Raw genomic sequence first — 16,448 nt, forward strand, 5'->3', positions numbered from 1 at the left:
GCTACTCCTACCCGCCGCCTCCTAACAGGTCCTCGGGCAAGAAGGCCTCCCGCATGTCGGGCAGGTGGAGGAGCGAGGAAGACTACGAGCCGCAGGCAAACCGAAGCCGTGGAGAAAGCGGCTGCAGGATGATGAGCTTTAGGTCCAAATCTGCCTGGCAGGAGCACGGTGACGACAGCCGACGTCATCGGTCCCACCACCCGCCTGGCAGCGATTCCCCCGCTGCCCACAACAATGCCAGCCCCCGGCAGCTGGGGGAGCAGGGGGAGGTACGGCCCAGGTCTGTGGAGCTGGGGTTGGAGGAGAGACGCGTCAAGGCCAAGATTGAGGAGCTGGAGGAGGAGGACGGGGACGAGGGGGACTCCGAGGCAGCCTTCTCCATGGGCAGCTGTTGCAGCAGCCTGCTGCAGATCTTCAGGTCCAAGAAGTTCCAGTCGGAGAAACTGGAGCGCCTCTACCAGCGCTACTTCTTCCGGCTCAACCAGAGTAGCCTCACCATGCTCATGGCTGTGCTGGTGCTGGTCTGTGTGGTCATGTTGATCTTCCATGCCGCACACGGCCACTATGAGGTATCTTACGTTGTGGTGCTCTCGCTGGCCATCCTGCTGATGGTGGTGCTGTGCATGGTGTGCAACCGCAACGAGTTCCACCAGGACCATATGTGGTTGGCATGCTACTCTGTCATCCTGGTGATCCTGGCAGTGCAAGTGGTTGGGGTTCTGCTGGTGTGGCCCAGGAGCGCCTCGGAAGGCATCTGGTGGACCGTCTTCTTTATCTACAGCATCTATACACTCCTGCCAGTGCGGATGAGGGCCGCAGTCATCAGTGGGGTGGTGCTTTCCGCCATCCACCTGGCTATCTCCCTCAAGATCAACGCGGAGGATAAGTTCCTCCTGAAGCAGGTAGGCAAGCCCCAAGCGGTCCGGGTGTGTGCTTGGCATCGCCTGCCTGCCCGCTGGGTTGAAGGGCAAGGAAGATGAGGTTGTCTGACTTCTATGGGCCTGCCCAATGCTGGAAGGATGGCAGGGCTTTCTGTCAAACCCTTAGGTTACCTGACCTGAGATGAGATGTTGTACAACGTGATGGCTAGCCTGTAATGTTACTGCTTCTATAGCTGTAGTGTTTCCTCATTGCTGCTTTTCATTAAGGCTCTCAACGTCTAAGAAACGTGCCTTACTGGTTTCCTGTGAGGGCTGCCCCAGTGCTGTCAGCCAGCTCAGCTAATGCCCTTCACTTGTGCTGAACATAAACAGCCCGGCGCTAAGCACGCCTGTGGAATGGCACCTGCGCGTGCTCCCGTGGCACTGAGAAAGGTGTGGAAAGTCTTGTTGTTGGTCTGGCTGGAGGTTATCCCCGTGTGTCACTCGAGACTGCGTTCGGTGTCAGCTTGGTGCTCGCTGAGGCGTCGGAGAGCATGCGCCACAGGAATGTGGAGTAAGCTTTTGGTTTAGCAGGAAGGTGTTTTCCTCTGAGATGTGCTGCAGATACGTACGGTGAGGAAACCCAGAGTTCATACAGAAAAAAAAAGTTCTTTTGAGGAAATGGTAAATGCAGATTATTATATAGCTGTGATATCATGTTTAGCTGGAGCGCTTCAGTTCACAGGAACAGTAAGACTGTTATTGAATGCATTACAGTGCAGTTTTTAATTGCCATGTCTGTATAAACAATGGCAATACAAGGCGCCACTTTTCAAGTGAATCAAACAGCTTTGTGCTCATGTGCTTTAAGCTGACCTTGGCAACTGGGAAACCAGTGACTTAAAACGTTGTAGCTGTGTGGTAATGATCATCCTTCTGATGAGCAGGACTCTGAACAAGGATGAGCCTGTCACAGAAGTCGGCCCCAATGCTTGTATGTAAATGGGTATTGTTTATTAAAATTAGATGTTTGGTAGCTTTACAGTCCTGCGACATAATATAAAATAAAGCTTTGTGCTTGCAGTGCCTGCCTTGAGTCTTACTTGGGAGTTCTTTCGAATTCTATGATGTATTGCTGTGTCAGGAAAAGTTGTGGGGCTTACATAAAAACTTTGGTAGGAAGGGGGTGTTGCTCCACTGCTTTATAAAACAGCCCATGAAATTACCTTTTTTTCCCCCACCCCCCCCAGTCCAGTTTAGCCTGCTTGGACAGTTTCTGCCTTTGTTCTTAGCTTATTACAGATATTTTTATAAACTGTACATGGCATAATTTTCTTATGTTTGATATTGTGCATTTCCAGCAGAGCATACACTGTGAGCAAAACAGTTGCTGTTTTTCTGCTTGACTTGGAGAAGTTTGCTAATGGCCTCAGTTCTTTCTTGCTGGGGCTCTGATCCTGTAAAGCCTTATGCATGTTCTGAACTTTATAAGCTGAGACTTGGGCTGTTGAGTTTGGTGTTGAATATGAAGGCAAAGCTCGTCATGATCATGGCCAGAAGACTTGGCAGTCTGTTATGAGCAAACCTGAGTTTGGAGGATACTAATGAGCGTGTAAAATATCATGTTGGGGAGTGTTGGTAACGGTGTTTTAATGGGAAGGAGCCTAAATGACAAAGGACAGATGATTGATTCCCTCAGTAGAGAAGCTGGTATAATCATAGCTCCCTCCCTTTCCAAATGCAGAAGGGTTATTTCTAAGAGGTTGGGCTTGTGTATAGATGTGTAGTCGTTGAAGGTAAAAGCCCAGGCAGTGGATGATGGTGTAGTGTGCATGAATCTATGCATTGCACACTTGCTTTATCTTTCATTCTAGCATTGGGTTTTCCTGCAGTTTGACAATAAATGTTCAGTTAATGAGGCATGACTTAGGAGTACTCTAGTTTGTTTTCAAAGGCAGAGTGTCTCTCCATATTGCCTATTTATTTTTCCTGCTAACACCAAATGCTGGTCTCTGTCTTGCTGTAGTCTGCACTGGCGTAGCTCTGGCTGAATTCAGTGAGGTTGTACAAGGCCAAGAATCAGATTCCTTGCATGGTTGTGTATGAACATGAGCTGCTATCTCTAGCTGTCTGATAGAAAAATCTGTTTCTGCCGAGCACATCGCCTCACAGCTATTAACAGGCCTTCCTCACTGGGGCTGTATCTTGTTGCCATGGAAATCTGTTGTGTTCAGCTCTGCCCCACTGATGCACGCAAGCCCTATTTTCCTCCTTCAAACTAACAGGAATGAAAGCAGAAGACCAGATAAATTGAGAAGAGGGGGTTAAGTTGTTTTCAGTGACTTCACGCTGGTAGTCGCATCAGGCTGGGTTCTGTGGAGCAGGAGTGGATGAGAATGCGTTTGTGACTGTGACCAGATGGTTCTTTATGCACAGCAGTCACACAGAAAAGGCTGGTTAGGATGTATATTCCATTTCCTCTCTTTTTTTTTTCATGGCATTTTTAACCATAATACTTAAGCAAGTTCTTATTTGTGTGGGCTTATTTCTTTTAATCTTCTCTCAGCTGTTTTCAAGCCAGGAAAAATCATAGACTTTTGTTATGATCCACCAACATTCAAAGCTGACTCTTACCTAGACTCCTAAGCATTTCTATGAAGCTCAGGAGCCCATTAAAAACTTTGCTGCTCCTCTTTCTCAAGCAAGTGCAATTCTTGATTGTAGGTCTGTTTGGGGAGAAAGGTGACTTGTTGGCTTCCCTTGCTGAGGGTGCATGATTTTATTGTCAGAATTACCCTCTCCTGGCACTACGGGGCTTCTGTCACCAGACTCTCTGGCCTGAGGCTATGCTTGTCAGGCTTCATGAAAGGGTTAGAACAGTCCACAGCTTCTGAATTGGTGACAAAAGGTAGCTGTGATCAGTCTTAACTGACCTGCTTTTTTAGTAATTCTTCTGGGTTCACTGGACCTTGACAGGAGGCTTTGACTTCTGTTTGCTACCTGGAGGAATCTGGGATCTGTCTTCCAAAAGAGTGCCCTGAGCCCTCCTAGCAAAAGCAGCAGGTATATTTGGTACCTCTGTGAGTCAGAGCAGGCAAGGGCAATGATCTCAGCTTATCAAATTGATGTTTGATTGGAACAAAAAATTCCTAATTAATACAAATTATTGCATTGTATTCAAAAGTTTTCCACTGTGGAAGGATGGGAGAAAGAGAAATCTTATGTTTGAGAATTTACTCACTATCCAAAGACTACTGCTGGAAGCAGAGCACACTGAATGTATGATAGTCCTCCAGCTACAAATCTTGATTGCTTTAAGATTTTTTTAATGTGTAATTATGATGAATTAATTCTAGAGGCACTGTTTTCAGATTTACTGGGGGAGGAGATGACTGCATTTGGCTTCAGGTTTGTGTCCTTGTGTTATTCTGGGACAGTTTGGAATACAAATGTGTTTCAATGCATGTAAGTCTGTCTCTTAAATACACAAAGAGATAAACTTAGATATAGTGTATCTCTTTTTAGACTAGTGTTTTCCATGGGATGGCTGTGATGCACTTTTGGGCTCTGAAAACACATTGAACTCTTAAGATTCATATAAAAAGTACTTTATGTGCAAATGGCACTATCTAATACTTAACTAAGAAAGAAATACATTGTTTATCAATAAACTGTCTAGCATTCACAACAAACTGCCTAGCTGTCCCACAAACTTGTAGAGATGCATGAGAAGAACCCACAGCATACTAGTTGCAGATGCTTAACTGAAGTAATGTGAGTAGACCAGCTGCCCTCAGTGCAGATAGTCCTGAGTAAGTGTTGGCATTATTGTAAGTCTGGGGGCTAAGGGACAGGGAATTTCACAACAGAGTTTATTGAGCTCTTAATCAGACTTAAAAAGGGATGGGGATTGTGGGCATGAGATGAGGTAAGGGGTAAGAATGCCACACAAAACCATCAAACAAACCCGGGGACTAGGGTTAGTTGTACTCCTGTTTTCCCATCCAAACCTGTTTTATTGTAACTTTCTGAGGTTCCCTGTTCAAGGATACAGTTAAGCCTTTGTAGTTTATTAACTTGTTGTGAGTGGGTGACTGTTAAGGTACCACAAAAACAAAAGACTGGGAAAGATAAATACTTGGATTTTTGTCTTGTGTCCATAACCTCCTCAAAAGAGAAACTGAAATGCTCTGATCTCATTCCTTCCCAAATACTACTGCAAACCTTTCTAGTGGATCTCTGACAGCACAGTTCTGCAGGCTGTCCCAGCATGTGGCTCTTGTTTATGGCACTCTGATTCAAGGCTCCTGATGTTGAGCTCCTTTTTTGCTCAGCCTTTTTCCATGTGCCTCCATCATAACAGCATTACATTAGTACTCCTCGCCCTTCATTTCTGAAAACTGTGTATGTATTGGCCTTTCTCCCTGCCAGTCTGTGCTAATGGTCCGTGATTGATCCACAGCTGCATGATGGTGCTCTCAAAAGTCTAACATTTCAGTTTAACCATTTCTAGGAAGGGGTTGGTATGAAAACATGCACAGTCTTCCTTTTTCCTTTCCTTAAATAAACTGTCCCTTCAGCAGGGCTAAAATCAACTTCTTACTCCAATAGGATATTAACTTGGGTATTCTGGATATCTTCTGTCATCTCATGGAGATGCTTTTTAGATGCAATTTAAGAGGCATTCAATGAGAAGCTAGTCACATAGTGGAAGAAATAGTACTGTATGTTCCATCTCAGCCTTGATATGCTTAGGATATGTAGGTGATGACTGATTTTGAGACCAACAGATTCTCAGAAGCATGTTACTCAAGTCACTGCATTGAACTTTCATTGTCTTTGAGCAACTTTTATCCATAAAGGAGGAAAGATGAGCTACCTGAAATACAGATAGATGTGTGTCACTTTTCTTATGGCTGTTTGCTGCCTGTTTTACTTTTGTCCACCTGGAAAATAAATTTGAGTAATGTTTATTTAGGTTCTGATTTTTAAGGCACCTAGCCACATGGGGCTGGATTTTTAAATGTCCTGTGCTGCATAAACATTGGTATCAGAAGAGCTCTCACACAGTAAGATGTGCTCCAGCACTCCTAACAACTGAAGAATCTGCGTGAGCCATGGTTTGATTCAAGTTAGTAAAAACTGATGATTTGCAGTCTTTTGATCAGGGAAAAGATGGCAACCTTAGATATTCAGTACTCTGCATTGATAATTTCTTCCCTAGTGTAATTCTGTTACAGAGGTAATTAAATCCCTGAGGTATTGTATATCAATTAGTCCTTAGTAGGAATATTGTCTGTGTCTCTTGGGAATGCATGTGTTGCTTGAGGTTTACAAAGGCATATCTGTTTTTGTTATCTCCTAAATTACCCTATGATCCTGCCACCTCCTAATCCCACCCCCATACCCCACTTGCTTTATCCTCCTTCCCACCACCCAGCATTAGTTTGATATTTCACTGTAATGTTCAGGGCTATCAAAGCCTGTTAGCATAATAGTGTTTGAGCCCTGTGTGTCTAATTTCTCCGCATTCCTGGATCCTTAGCCTCTTTGTTGTCTCAGTAAACTGACCCATTTGACTCCTTTCTCTCAGCCTTACAGTAGCAATTGCAGTCTTATAGCTGGCTTGGATCTCAGTGAATTGAAGATGAAACCCGACAGGGATGATTTAGGTGCATTGTTCTACCAGATGCACTAATTCTAACAAGAGGCTTTTACTTCTAGGCATTTTTATGACGTGCTTGAGAAGGCAGAGTGTGCTAGTTCTGTTTATTTCTGGAAAGGTGAAGATACTTCAGCAAAACATTGGCATTTGTTGAGACACATGAGGCATGAGAATAGCTTTCCATGCCCTCATCTTACGAAGTAGTCATTGACTTGTCCTTCAATGTCCTGGGCTCAATGGCTTGGTTTAACACCAGTGTGACCCCCATGCTCTGTCAGACCTGTCCAAAGCAGGACATCTTATTTACATGGTCTTTTGTGATTAGTTGCATTCAGAAGTTTTATGAACCTGAATGGCAGTGGAAACAAAATGCTCATTATCCTAGTGCTAAAGGCTCGCTGGAACTGGTCATGCCCTCCCAGAGACTGGATTGGCTCAATGCTTCCTAAATGCCCTTTTGCTTGGGCAGCACTGCTGAGGTCTGGGGTAGAAGAGGACTGGGACTCTGCACAGATGGAATGTGAACTTTGGGCACCAGACTGTTGTCTAAATGTATTCAATTTGTGTTTGACTAGCTAATCTTTCAGTCATGCACCATAGCTCCCTCTCAGTCTTTTAAGGAAACTGGAAAAATTGCTAACTTTTTGGCCATTGTGGCAGTTTGAATAGTTAGTCTTTTCAGAATATCTGGTTTTGTCCTCATATTTTGGTACTGGATATTACTCTCATTTTCTCATCAAACTAAAAGAACTTTCCTTCTGTCCTGGTAGAAGATGTAATGAAAAAGCTCCAGCAGTAGCTGAAACATCAAGAGGTAAAACCAGAAATTATCTTGGAAGCAGCTTCCATGTGTATGGTAATATGGTCCACCCCAATGCTGGTAGTAACTTCTGAGAATGCTTCCTTTGAAAAAGCTTCTGTCTGCCTAATGTTTTTCTTTTTTGTTTTCTTTTTCTTCTCCTGTGCAGGTGGGTGCAGGTAGAAGACAGGGCACCAAGTTTTGCTAGCCTTGAGCAAGCTTTATCTTCCTTTCTGCTTAATACTGTAGAAATTACATGGCACCTTACACAGGTAATTTGTACCCTGAAAATGTAGTGAGGAGGGAGCTGGAGTGGGTTGGTTTCCCCAGGCCTTCCAGGTGCTACGTGATGTCATGTGTGACATATTTTCTTTCCATGTCCCAGAGGGGTAGGACAGTGACAAAGTATGTGCAAGGAATGTGAAGATTCATTCACAGCTTCTGGGGAGTTGGTGGGATTCCTGTATAACTGCTGTGTGATTGTTTTTTTAATTTTTTTTTTTCAATCTCCTGTAAGTCCTGTGTTTTGATGTGGGATATACTCAGTGTTAGTTCCTTCCCTCCTTCTGAAGTCTAGCCTACAGATCTGAACTTGTGATATCTTGCATCCAAGGGATGCTCTTTCTTCTTTTTGTTTTGACATGGATGATACTTTTTTTTTTTTTGTCTTGACCTAAGATGTTTCTAGCTGCTGCCAGAAATTTAATTTGATTCATTATTAAGAAGTCCTCAGGCTAGGTGAAAACCCAAGGGGAAATCTCATGTGAATGAAAAAACACAACCCCAAAGATATTAAAAAGCATGATCTAGTTATGAGGGGGTGTGAGAAACAGACAAGAATTTTATTATTTGCCTCCTGAACACCAAAATGTTCTCACCTTATCATAGGAAAGCTTGAAGTTTCTAGCACTTACTAAGATCACCCATAAAATAGCTGTCAGGCCAAGACGAGAGTCAGAATGCTTTTTAGCACCTGCAACCAGCCCACTTCCAAGAAAATCTGCACTTGATGTTTTACAGTGGTGGTAAGTCTTGCCAGCTTCATTGCTGGCAGGTATGGGAATGGCATCGTTGAACAGATCTGCACTAGAATTTAGCATGAGATGATCTTGTTCTGACACTTGGAGAAATGGACTGAACATGATTTAAAGCTCTGCCTTCTGCTTTCAACCTCGTGTTTGAACATTCAGGAAGCCCTTCTCCCGTCAGAAGCCTGGTATTTACACAAGCTTGTGAACTGTTTCAGCCAGACAGTTTTGCACTGCAAAGGTGATGTATTTACAAGTGGCAAGAGACACCACAATTTAAGAATTCACTGTGTTGGTATTGCCAGCAGCATTGCTTCTAGTGCCAGGCTGGCCTGTTCGTGTTGAGTAGGATTTTTGTTAAAGCATTTACTATAGAAAGTGTCATTGTATTGTCAGACTTTGTTCTGCAAATAAAATATCTTTACATACTTTAAAGGTAATATATTTCTAAGTCACCAATGTAGTGGTGATGCATCTTCTCTCTTTCCCGGACATCAAGTACACAAATCATGGTTTTGTGTTTAAGATGTTACTGAGACAGTCTGTAGTAATAGCATGAAGCAAATCCAGTGTGCACTCTGGTCATTATTTGTGGGTTCTACTTCATAGCAGGAAAAATACCGGAAGATAAATATTTCAAAGCATCCTCTATCTTGCCACAGTTTTGTTTTTAATTTCTCTAGCTGGATGACTACTTCTGCAGTTTGAGTGATGGCATTTCAGATGAAATTTTAAACTTCCTTTTCTTTTCATGAAATGTTTTACACATCCATGCAACATCCATAAAAATTTTCACTGTCACTTTGGCCTATGTAGTATTGCTGTGCTTGGATATCATTCTCCTTTTCCCTGGGAAACATTGCTTTTAGGAGGTTGAGTTTGGGGTTAAAGCTGCTCTACAAATTTAATGTACAAATTCCACTAGTATCAGAGTGCATCATTGCAGACAGTAAACAAAGGACCCTGCTGATGCAACAAGCAGGGAATATAAATGAAGAAAGTTTTGTTTTCTTTTTTCCCCCAGACATTAGAAATTGATTTTTTGAAGCAGCAACTTACACAAACTGTTTATTCCTTAAAAGTGTTTGCAGCTTGTATAAGGCATTCTATCTCATTTCCTAGTCAAAAGAAAAGGCTATGACATTGCTTGCAAGAATCTGTCATGAAACATTGCTAATACAAACAGTTCCCTGGCTGTATTTTCCCCTCCAGAAAAAACCACAACTCCTTCTCTTTATTCCCTACTCTAGACTAAATGCTACAAGCACTGATCTGTGTTCCTTGGACTCTGAGGACTGAATTCTTGGAGCTAGGGATGTGGCAAGGCACTATTCAAATCAGTATTTCTAAAAACAGTAGTTTGCTGGTTAGCCCACAGATGACAAAACTACTCAGACATGCTTGCTTAGTGATGAACTCTTTCCATTTTCTGGGAGGTAGCCAACAGCAGCTTTTGTGTATTCTTGCTTAATGTGTGGGTATTTATGCATGGAATTGCACAAATGGGTGAACCAAGGGGTATATTATTAATGTAGCAGTTTACAACTGAATGGGATTGGATTTTTTTCAGGCACATGGTTACTAGTAATCTCATAGAAGAAAGGGAGTAAGGCTCTCCTAGGAAAGGAGGATACTCTACAGTGTGGTGGGGGACTGTGTAATTAAAATGTCAGTCTCGCTCAGGCTAAAAGCTAACTGCAGTCTTTAAAACTGTTACATATGAAGTAGGTCACTAGTGTGGGGAATGTGTAGTGAATTCTGGATCTTAAGGCTGGGAAGGACTACTGAGCTTGTTCAACACTACTGGCTGAACAATCTTCTCTTCCACTTAATGTTTTCCTCTGTTCAAATGGTATGGAGAAATAAAAATTTTAAATGCTGAATTGCACAGCATTTGTCAGTTGAAAAAGTAATCTGCAGTGATTGCTGAACTGAAAGTCTACTGAAACAGTACTTTTGTCTTCTCTCCTCACAGTAAGACAGGATTATAACATCCTGTGATGGGGCATATTGGGGGTATTTTCCTGCTCAAAACATAACACAGTGGTCACGTTCATTTGTGAAGCAGCTCTGACGTTATGCTCAGGTTTCATATTGTGTAATGATGCCTTCTTAATTGTTGTTGAGTATGGCATTTGCTCTATTTCTATTCTGGACTCTTTAGCAGTACACTACCAAATAGCTGCTATTGCCGTGTTGGAGTGCTCCAGCAAGTGCCACCCCCTCGGTGTAACAGGTGCACTGATAACTTTGGAAAGCTACAAAACTAGAGATCATGTGGTTGAAGGAGGATGTTTCCAGAGGTCAGCTACACCATCCCAGTGTGCCAGGACAAGACCAGGTCTGCCTAAACTGTTTTTTTTGGCAGGTTCTGATAATGGGTCCATCTGAAAAAAAACCCTCCTTCATATATGTGTTCTTTGGGGTCACAAAGGTACTGATGTGCTTTCTTGTTTGGTTTGTTTTAGCAAGCAAGCACAGCTGTGGGTAGGAATAGAGAGAAGAGATCTACATGACTAGAGCTTTCTGGCTGCTCCTAGCTGAAACTGTCTCTTAGTTTCCATGCTTCACCTATCTTTAGTTCCCACCCCACCCAGAGCCTGCAGTTCTGTCACAAGCAGTACACTTATATGACATCTGGCACAGCTGGGTCTTTTTGCTGATTGAGGCCTTCTTGCAAGCACTGCAGAACAAGCAATATGCTTGAAGGCTAAGTGTCCTTTCACAGATGATGTCCCTTTCAGTGCCCAGTCCTTCTTAGCTGTTAGGATAGGTGGGCTTGGTTAACTTGTTAGGGCTCCAGGGCTGCTCTGGGGGCTCTTAAAAGTGTATACTTTTTGAAGCCATGGTTGAAATGACTGAAAAAATGCTTAAGGAAGTATTTCCTGAAAATATTTTCATCTCTCATTAGAGAAAGTTAGGACACTCCTTTTTTTTTTTTTTTTTTTTTTTTCCCCCCCCTCTTATTCCCTAATGTAAATAATAATCATGACATAGAAGGTTCCTCCAAGTAATGATGGCTAGGAAAGGTAACCTGGGTGGCTTAGTTAAGCCACAATGTAGAACCCCCTATATAAAGACTGTAGCCCACTGCTGAAATCACCTTACTCTTATATTTTAGATGCAAATGGACACAGTTAATTTAATGCACTTCCAGAGGGAATACAAACTCAAGCAAAGTCATGCTTGTTAAGAGGAGTGTTCACACAGGTTTAAATAATTTTCTTCAATTTAATTTGATACACTTTTCTGAACAGACCAATCTTTACCATAATATCTCCAGGGTAAGACTAACTTGTGTAAGTCAGGAATACTTTATATATTAATTTAGTGCCACATATGCCATTTCCTGTTAGAAGAGATAGTGTTGCTCTATGTGCTTACCCCCTTGGCAAGGGCTGGGATCGGTTAAATAGGAGCAGAGTCAAGAAAGAGCTTATCTGTCACATTTATCCAGCCCTTGGTCCCACTGCCAAAGCTGCTTCTTGGGAGCCTGGTCACGAACATCTCGATGGGAGTGTTTCTGTGCTAGGGACTGCTGCGACTGCTCACAACTCATCCTTTGCAGAGCAAGTATCTGCTTTCAGAGCCTGGCTTCTTGCTTGGGGCTGAGAGTACAGCTTTTCAGTGCCAATTCTTTACCAGCTGTAACAGGACAATATGCTGTAGCAAGCTGTAGGCCTAGGATCCCAGGCTGTTAAACACTGAGGTGGCAGGTGATGTTTCTGTGTCTTTCTGTGAGAAGCTCCTTTGGTTTCCATCAGCAACTCTTCTGTTTAAGCCATTTGCAATACTGCATGTGCTATTCAGCCAGTGCCTTGCCACAATGCGAGCCTATCCACTACGTTTCATACTTCATATGGAGAGATGCCAAGAGTTCCCTGCCCATCAAACCTTCTGCTGAAGGTTATTGGAGAAATACTGTGTCCCGTTCAAATGGGTGGCATTGTACATTGGCTTGCCTGTGGGTAGTTAGCATTTGGATCTGGATGGAATGTTGATTTCTTTTCAGTAAAGAGGGGGAAAAAAAACGGAAAGGTGCCTTCTGCATGGTGGCAGTTTCTTGGGTCTAGAAAAACAACTTCTGAATCTTAATGGCCAAGATACCTCCTTCTCCCTCTGTTATTCTCTGTCCCAATCATATCTAACAGGAATCTTGCCTCTGTTCAAACCATACCCTAAATCCTTGTTGCCTTGTCTAGTTTTTATTTGGCACCAAGAAATGAGTTGAAATATAAATGCATTCTGTTTATCACCAAAAATACATTTTTCCCCCAGCTGCTTGCAAAGTGCCTTTAACTCTCCATGGGTCTTTTCTTTATGAAGGGACAGCTGGTGTGGAACAGTAGTAACTGATCTACACTGATCAATCCTCACATTACTGAATGGCGTTGGGCTTGTACTAGGCACCCTGCAGTGCCCATTTTCAAGAGAGATGCTGGTGGAAGATGTCTGCAGTGTCTCCTGTCTTTCTCTGCAGCCTGAGTCCTTTGTAGGTCCTGGAAAAAACACCTTGAGAAGAAATACTGTGTATAAGAAAAAGAGAAAGGTATTAGAACCATTTTCCTCTTATTCACTTACATGGTAATGGATCACTGAGGCCCTGGTTTTCTGGAGTTTTGGTTGTGTGTGCTTTAGCAGCAGTACCTGCCAAAGAGGCAGTCAAACTCAGTAATGGAAACTTTTTTTTGCACCCAGCCCAGTTTTGGCCCAACTTGACCAATGTTAGTTTAGTCTATTTATTTGGAACAAAATACTGGTGCACATAAGCACCTGAGCTGGCAGATCAGAGGGGTGGTTATCATCTAGTGTGAAAACAGTGTCAGGGAGCTAGGACCAAATACAGCTGCAGCTGAAGGATGTTAAGGGCAACATCCTGATAGGGACATACGGTGCTTTCAGACTTTGCTGGAGGGAAGGGCATAAAGCCCTATTTCCAGGAAACCCTTAACAGAACAGGAGAGAGAATGGACAAGCATGGTTTTTACACCTGCTGCAGCCCACCATTCCTCTCATTTTTTCTTGCTTTTACCTCCTGCATGATGTGAACAGCCACAGGGGAAGGCCTCAGGCAGTGCAGCTCTGTGTTCCTGTTGCTGGTCCTTATTTTTTGGTGCACTTCACCTGTGTACATAGCTGGGATGAGCCCTGGCAGCTTTCACTGGCAGCAATCAAGTGGTGTTGCTTACTGACAAAAGGTGAGACGGTTGCATAAAGGTATCTGCAGCTGCAGGGTAGATCTCAGTTCCCCTGTGCTTGAAATGACAGCACTTTTCTTTTTTCCTCCAAACTTTGTTAATGTTTTGAATGTTTCTGGCAGTTGAAAGTTTCCTCTTTGGTCTCTAAATTAACTACAATGGGTAACTTTCTTAAAAAAAGGATACTGTTCCAATTCCTTCCTCTTTTGCTTTGGTATGAGTGGAGTGTGTGGAAAGCATGACCCGACAAGCATGACTTTAGAAGCCTCACCTACTGCATGGGATTCAAGTAGTGTCTGCTCCCTCGTGCTTCTTGGGAGGGCAATTAGTGCACGTGCATCACAATTAGTGCTGCCAATGAAGTCAACACGGGTGTATTCTGCCTCTTTAATGGCTTCCTTTCCTCCTCTGCCAAAAGAGCAACCAAGCAGTCTCAAAGGAACCTGCTGCCTTCTGATACTTAATTTGCTTCAGGCTTACCTTGGCATTCTGCCTCTTTCTTCTGCTGCCTAGCCTGGCCCACCTGCCTGTTCCTGCTACCAGTGCTGCAGAGGGAAAGCTACCTATTTCGAGCAAATCAGGCCATGACTTGCCCAACATGTTGCATTTGGGCCTCGCAGACCTCCATCCACCATCTCTGCCTGATATACTTTCTCACTCTCAATTTCTGACCTCTTTTCAGCAGAACATTGGGTTAGTTTCTGATGAGTTGCACTGCAAGTGGCATTGCCTGGTGAAGGAACATGCTGGTGGGGTATTGCAGAGCAATTCTGTTATCCATCTTTTTGATTTAGGTATCACAGTGACATAGGCTTTAAAGTCTCTGTGCTATCCAGTGTTTTTGACCAATGGTGACTATCTCGAGCGTGTGTATGCTAGAGTATAGGTGGTGTGTATATAAGCTCCATATATATGGAGTTACACGATGTGATTCTTAACTAACTAGAATATCTTCCAAAAGATTTTTAGCATGAGACTGGAAAGGAAATGTCTGGCAAAACAAACTTGTAGTTGCATATTCAGTGATTATAGGAAAAAGTTAAGGGATTAAAATACTAAAAGAGACCTTACAAGTCACTGACAGTAAGAGGAGAGCATGCAAGTGTAGGTGGGGCATGTTAATTTGATCATGAAATTTTGGTGTGGGTCCCCTTATATGCCTTCTCATACTGCAGCAGAGCACTTTGCACTACTACCCATCTAGGTTTGTTTTTTTGAATGCCTAGCAAGTGATACCTTTCTAATATGTCTCTCAATGGGAAGCTGGTAGTTTATGAAATGTGTTCTTTAGGTGGAAGCTGTTTTTCTCATGGGGCAGGATTGCTTTGGTTAGGAGTATGGAGTAACCGGCTTTACTCTCTGAATGCTATAGGCAAGAAGAAAAAGTTCAGCCTTAGTCCCTGTGGAAGAAAAGTAGCCTTAGAGAACGCCTCCACTGAAGATGATATGCTGTGTTAATGGTGTTAATTTGGGAGCTTTTTTCCTACGGACCACCAATTCTTGAGACAGTTCAAATGTGGGTCAGTTTTTTTTCTTTCATTTTATGTAGACTTTGCACAGAGCAACAAGCAAACTTGCTTTCTAGATAATGTGGGTCAAGTGCTTTTTTCTGAAGAAATGGGGAAGCTTTTACTTAGCTAGCATTAATATTCAAGTGTTTCCTAAATTGGTTATGCTGAGGTCCTACATTGTTACGCTGCTAAATGCTTCTTCAACAACTGTGCATTGAGCTGTGATTTGTGTCATCGGGACTACTGTCTCGTGTCATTTACAAAGGTGGATGCAGTTCACAAAAGGCTTGCAAGCCCAATCGTGACTGCTGTCAAAGCTGGTTCCAAAATTCATAAAAAGCAGCTGTCACAGAAGCACTTGGTGAGTTTTGGGAGGAGCAAGGACAGGCAGACAGAAGCTGTGCATGGACACAATGAGATATCCCTGCCCATGAAGTAACGATCATAAGGAACAGATCATGGCTGAGGAGTTCTTGGGGAGGTGGAATATTAAACGTGGTGAAAACAATCCTGGAGGAGCACATGTGTCCATGCTGGCTCTTCACACGCGTGTTGTCACGGAATTTCCAAAGAGGGCCCTAAACAAAACAGCTCTATGAAAGAACAAAGCAGCATTGTCAGTGGTGGCTGAGGAAGCTGCGCCAGCACCACCTTCCATAACTGTGCTCTGAACTGGTTCTTGTTCACAGCGTCCCTAGCTGTCGCACGTGCAGCCATGTGGCGGCGTCTGCTTTAAAGGGGTTTATGAAACCGTGGTATAGAAAATGGTGGCTGGGCTTTGTTTGAACTTAGCTTTTTCTAAAACCAATACTTTGGTTTTGGTTTTTGTTGTTGTTGTTGTTCTGTTTGTGTTTGGTTTTTTTTTTTTTGTCCTTTTTTTTTCAGACCAGAATAACTTGTCCTAAGGGAAAAGCATGTGGTGAGATTTTTTTTTTTTTTCAAACAGCTCTGTTCATGAGTGTTCTCTTGCTTTGAGTCTGGGAGACTCTATTCTAGCCCTCAGCAGTGATCCTCTGTCTGATCCAAGGTTTTGTTTGTTTGATCAGCCCCTTGAGCTGGCAGAATCCCTCTCCGTGCTGACATGTTTGAGGAGCATGGTGATGGTGATCTGACCCTGCTGGATGAGCATGCACGGAGTGTGTCTGTCTTGATCATGGTGGGGTGAATGTAGGTTTTGGTATGTTGTGCAGCATTCCATACTTGTCACAGTGAACCTATGAGTTAGCAGGTTTGACCCATCTGCTTTGCAGGACAAGGGGAATGGTTAAAGCTTCATGAGGCTTCTGGCCTCAGTAACAAGCAACCAGAGGAGAAGTCAAACCTGATGTCATCTTGGGTTGGTGAAACAAAAGTTGTTGTGAAACAAAGTTTCCAAAGCCACTCTTTC

At 43.2% G+C, this 16,448-nt stretch overlaps 1 pseudogene; it reads left to right on the plus strand.

Annotated features, from left to right (window-relative positions):
* The first annotated feature begins 5 nt into the window (after positions 1 to 5).
* LOC103781640 overlaps positions 6 to 16,448 on the plus strand; it is a 168,485-nt pseudogene continuing 152,042 nt past the window's right edge.

This window comes from Merops nubicus, unplaced genomic scaffold, assembly GCF_000691845.1.
Source record: "Merops nubicus isolate BGI_N331 unplaced genomic scaffold, ASM69184v1 scaffold1801, whole genome shotgun sequence".
Classification (NCBI taxonomy): Eukaryota; Metazoa; Chordata; class Aves; order Coraciiformes; family Meropidae; genus Merops; species Merops nubicus.